Source organism: Salmo salar, chromosome ssa17 (genome assembly GCF_905237065.1).
Source record: "Salmo salar chromosome ssa17, Ssal_v3.1, whole genome shotgun sequence".
Taxonomy (NCBI): Eukaryota; Metazoa; Chordata; class Actinopteri; order Salmoniformes; family Salmonidae; genus Salmo; species Salmo salar.
Window position 1 is genome coordinate 11,989,483 of NC_059458.1, and position 6,024 is coordinate 11,995,506.

Here is a 6,024-nt window from a genome sequence, read left to right on the forward strand (position 1 = left end):
AATCTTTCCAGAATCTAAACTAGAGCTTATCTATTCACACTATCTAGTACACATCTATAGAGCATCCTGGCACAAGGAATAGGATGTTTGTCAGCTAAATCATGGAGGCAATATCTTATGGCATAAAAATATGTGCTGGTGCACAAGCAGACAACCTGGTCCCAAGGTAATTCGTAGGATTTGGTACGGGAAAATAATTCCTCCATTTTGTACGATATATTACATTACATTAGGTTACAATAACAATGGAATAGCGGTCATACAATATCATAAATATTAGAGGACGTATACTATCATACGTCTTATCCGGCGGTACAATATCATACGAATTGGATAACGTTACCTATCATTCATCCATGTGGACATATACTAGTATATGACTTTCTCTGAGACCAGGCTGCTTTTTGAGTGGTAAAGACAAAGGTTAGGATAATTTAAGTAAAATCAAATCAAATTGTATTTGTCACATGCGCCGAATACAACAGGTTACAACCTTACAGTGAAATGCTTATTTAACCAGCCCTTAACCAACAATGCAGTTTTAATTAAAAAAATACCTAAAGATAAAATAAGAAATAAAAGTAACAAATAATTAAGGAGCAGCAGTAAAATAACAATAGCGAGGCTAAATACAAGGGGTACCGGTACAGAGTCAATGTGCGGGGGCGCTGGTTAGTCGAGGTAATTGAGGTAATATATACATGTGGGTAGAGTTATTAGAGTGACTTATGCATAGATAATAACAGAGAGTAGCAGCAGCGTAAAAGGCGGGAGCGCAATGTAAGTAGTCTGGGTTGCCATTTGATTAAATGTTCAGGAGTCTTATGGCTTTGGGGTAGAAGCTGTTTAGAAGTCTCTTGGACCTAGACTTGGCGCACCGGTACCACTTGCCATGCGGTAGCAGAGACAACAGTCTATGACTAGGGTGGCTGGTGTCTTTGACATTTTTTAGGGCCTTCCACTGACACCGCCTGGTATTTAGGTCCTGGATGGCAGGAAGCTTGGCCCCAGTGATGTACTGGGCCGTACGCACTACCCTCTGTAGTGCCTTGTGGTCGGAGGCCGAGCAGCCATACCAGGCAGTGATGCAACCAGTTAGGATGCTCTCGACGGTGCAGCTCTAGAACCTTTTGAGGATCTGAGGACACATGCCAAATCTTTTCAGTCTCCTGAGGGGGAATAAGTTTTGTCGTGCCCTCTTCACGACTGTCTTGGTGTGCTTGGACCATGTTAGTTTGTTGGTGATGTGGACACCAAGGAACTTGAAGCTCTCAACCTGCTCCACTACAGCCCCGTCAATGAGAATGGGGGTAAAGAGAATTAGGTTAAGGTTAGGAAGGGTTAGAAAGGGTTAGCATAAATTCTACAGTTGTCCCCGACACAACTTGAACACGCAACCTTTGGATTGCTAGATGGTTGCGGCATACACACACCCATCCTCCCCAACCAACCTCCCTACTTTGGTTTCTGTCTAAAGTAACCAGACCATTAGTACACATCATACATGTTGGAGGTGCACACAAATACGTATAATATCCTTCGTAAGGATCTGAGGCCAGCCTGAAGCAGGAGCAAGCAGGAATAGACTGTATGTAAGGACAGCAAAAGTCACGAATAGGCAGGAGAGGACATTTTCAGTTTTTCCTCCTTTGTGAGCTTCTTGTGACCTGGCCAACCTTTGGAGAGAATCACACAGCTGTGAGATTATCCTTGCCCAATTGCAGGCCATCAGGTGAAAGTGAATCTCACAAAAAAACATCTCTACAAGACTCTACAAAAAAATTTAATAATTGTTTGCTGTGGACAGACTGCCTCAAAGCAACTAAAAGCAATGCCACTGTGACCTTTATATAAAATGATACTTATTTTCTCCTTATATTCGCACCTGATCTGATTCAACCAGTGAGATATGTCAAGGGCAGAACAGGATAAAGTATGAATTTAACATACTGAATGCATTTATTGAATGCTCATTCACCAGCCTCAGATGAAGGATCATAATTTGATCACCCTGTTGCAGGAATTCAAACTTGTATTGGATTTGACATTTTAAAAAGGTTTCTGAAGTTTGTAATTTCCACTTTGAAATTTCAGACTTCATTTTCCCGAACAAAAAATGTATCATCCCTTACATAAATATCGATGAACTATAATCCACATAATAATTCACATTTCTTTGTTGCATGTTGCTTTTTAGAAAAGTTTGTTTTAATATCTATGTTTTTGCATGCATATTGATTGATTAATTGATCTTATACTATACAAAGATAAATAAAAACATTCTTAACTAATCCAATCTGTAATTGGTTGGATTTATTTCGCTCGTTACTGAGATTGTTGTCAGTTTAGATGGTTTAGGTAGTCCCATTTATCAATCTTCCCTACCTTGGCAGTCTTTCTAACTGTGATTAAAAGTTCAAATTATTTGGATTTCCTAACTCTAGTGATGGGAAACCGAGGCTTTCTGAAGGCTTCGGCGCTTTCACCAAAATGTGGCGTAAAATGGTTCGTTTCTCAGAGCTTCATTATCTGTTCACAATGCACATTAGTGACATCTGCTGGTCAGCAATAAATAGCAGCGTGTGATTATCAGATATATATTTTTTTTCTTCATTGTCTCCATTGTTTTCATTGTTTTCATTATCTCCACTGGGATTCTCTGCCTCTAACCCTATTACAGGGGCTGAGTCACTGGCTTACTGGTGCTCTTCCATGCCGTCCCTAGGATGGGGGCGTCACTTGAGTGGGTTGAGTCACTGACGTGGTCTTCTTGTCTGGGTTGGCACCCCCCCTTGGGTTGTGCCGTGGCGGAGATCTTTGTGGGCTATACTCGGCCTTGTCTCAGGATGGTAAGTTGGTGGTTGAAGAGATTCCTCTAGTGGTGTGGGGGCTGTGCTTTGGCAAAGTGGGTGGGGTTATATCCTGTCTGTTTGGCCCTGTCTGGGGGTATCATCGGATGGGGCCACAGTGTCTCCTGACCCCTCCTGTCTCAGCCTCCAGTAATTATGCTGCAGTAGTTTATGTGTCGGGGGGCTAGGGTCAGTCTGTTATATCTGGAGTATTTCTCCAGTCTTATCTGGTGTCCTGTGTGAATTTAAGTATGCTCTCTCTAATTCTCTCTTTCTCTCTTTCTTTCTCTCTCTCGGAGGACCTGAGCCTCAGGACTACCTGGCATGATGACTCCTTGCTGTCCCCAGTCCACCTGGCCGTGCTGCTGCTCCAGTTTCAACTCTTCTGCCTGCGGCTATGGAACCCTGACCTGTTCACCGGACGTGCTACCTGTCCCAGACCTGCTGTTTTCAACTCTCTAGAGACAGCAGGAGCGGTAGAGATACTCTCAATGATCGGCTATGAAAAGCCAACTGACATTTACTCTTGAGGTGCTGACTTGTTGCACCCTCGACAACTACTGTGATTATTATTATTTGACCATGCTGGTCATTTATGAACATTTGAACATCTTGGCCATGTTCTGTTATAATCTCCACCCGGCACAACCAGAAGAGGACTGGCCACCCCTCATAGCCTGGTTCCTCTCTAGGTTTCTTCCTAGGTTTTGGCCTTTCTAGGGAGTTTTTCCTAGCCACCGTGCTTCTACACCTGCATTGCTTGCTGTTTGGGGTTTTAGGCTGGGTTTCTGTACAGCACTTTGATATATCAGCTGATGTAAGAAGGGCTATATAACTACATTTGATTTGATTAAAACTTTGTGGTGCACCGGTAAGTTGTTGGCAGTAGTAGCCTATAATCAGTTGGAATTCCAAGTTTACTAAGCTACTAGTCAGGTGAAGCTTTTTGTCCAAAATCCTAACTATATTTGTAAGTAGTGGTCGGTGTTTGAAAGCAGAATTTAAAAAAGCACCGGAACCTCGGCAAAATCAGTGGGATCTCGCATTATTTGACACACAGTTTAAAAAGAACGTGATCAAATGAAGCTTCGGACGTCAGTGATGATGTACTTCTGATAAAGTGATTCATGCATCGGCACACTGCTTCAAAGTTAGCTGCTTAGCGATTTCGACACATGCCTCTGAGCTCCGTATCAAACATAACATCACTACCTAACTCTGGCTGGATTCCAATAGGAATTATATAACACTTTGCAAACCAGCATAATTTGATTTGCCGATGTGGCCTGCAAACCAGGAGTTTCAGACCACTGTTTTATGGTGTGGCTCAGTTGGTAGAGCATGGCATTTGCAATGCCATGGTTGTGGGTTCAATTCCCATGGGGGACCAGTACAGAGAAAAAAATGTATGAAATGTATGCATTCACTACTGTAAGTTGCTCTGGATAAGAGCGCCTGCTAAATGACTAAAATGTAGAACTAGGCTGTCAAAGTATGGTACTTTCAAAAAAAGTTACATATTGTGAAATAATGTAATTTTTATAATAAAATATTAACCTGGTGAAGGCTATGGAACTGAAAGCTATTGATTGCAACAACCATGTCTTGGTCACTAGAAAACCCAGTCATGGGTGGTACTGGTACCTAAAAAAAAGTCACTCAAAAAGCACCCTGGGAAATAAATATGCAAATAAGGCTCTACATCACAGTGTTAAAGCAACATCCCTAAACTCATTACTTTAACACAATAGATGTTAACACTGAGAAAGTGTAATAGCATCAGCTCTAATAAAGTAATTAGAGTAATTTGTCTGAATTTGCAAAACCCATGGTGTTAGTGACGCAACAATCTTGGAGTGTTTCTTTATCAACACTTTAAAAAGTGTGAGTTTAACCCTATTTTGGTGGGTTCAGATATAATTACCAAGAAAGTGTTAAATGTGCTGTGTAGAAGAGTTTATTCAGACTGAATATATGATAGTATAAGCCTATGTATACTACTCATTCTACGCTGCACGCAGAATAAAATTAGTCCTGGATTTCTCTGACATCATGACGTCAGGGGATTAAATCTGCCATTGGTCTTTGAATATCTTAAAACTTGTCTTATTTGAAAGAAGACCATCTTCTGTTTGTGTATGCATTGTATATTTTCTGTACATTTACTCATCTACTCTACAGGATAGTGAATTTCTAGATGTTTATAGAAGTTTTAAAGATGCTACAATTTTTGCTGTCCCCCCCAAAAAATATCTTTTTCAGATCTGTGCACTTTTGATTGGAATTTGGGTAACAATAAGACCACTTATCTACTGTTGTGTAACAGACCAGGTAATGTCATTAAAAAGTTATTATGCACACTCTAGTAAGTCTAATAAGAATGGCACAGGATATGTACAGATACAATACAGCACAACAACATTTCATTATCAGATGTAAGTTTAGTTATCAAATTCCTAACAACTTCGTTGGCATGCCAATAAATGTTATATTTCACATAGAATCTATCTTTACCATGATTTAATCCAGTTATCTTTGTATTAAACCTGAAACTAGTCCTTCAAAAGTACATGAAAACACACGAACAACAAAACGTTGATTATTTGGATGGATGGCGTATTTCTCGTGTCCAACCTGAGTTGGTGAAAACAGAATAGGGCTTATTTAAAGCTGTTCTAAACCTTCCATCTGGCCTTCTAGGGTTATGGCTGCATGTGTACCCACAGAAAACAGATGTTGACTGGCCTTGCCAGTGTCTTGCCAGCCAACCCAACTGAGCACTGCATTATGTTACCTATGGAACAATGCTCTTATATGATCCAGAATGCACTTAAGTGTGTGTGTGTGTGTGTGTGTGTGTGTGTGTGTGTGTGTGTGTGTGTGTGTGTGTGTGTGTGTTTAAAAATAAAAATGTAGGACAAAACACACATCACGACAAGAGAAACAACACTACATAAAGAGAGATCTAAGACAACAACACAGCATGGCAGCAAGACATGACAACACAGCATGGTAGCAACACAACATGGCAATAACAAGGTAGAAACACAACAGGGCAGCAGCACAACATGGTAGCTGCACAAAACATGGTACCAACATTATTGGACACAAAAATGTATTTAATTAGACATTTAATGAGAGAAGAAACCAAAAGTATAAAAGTACAGAGAGAGCA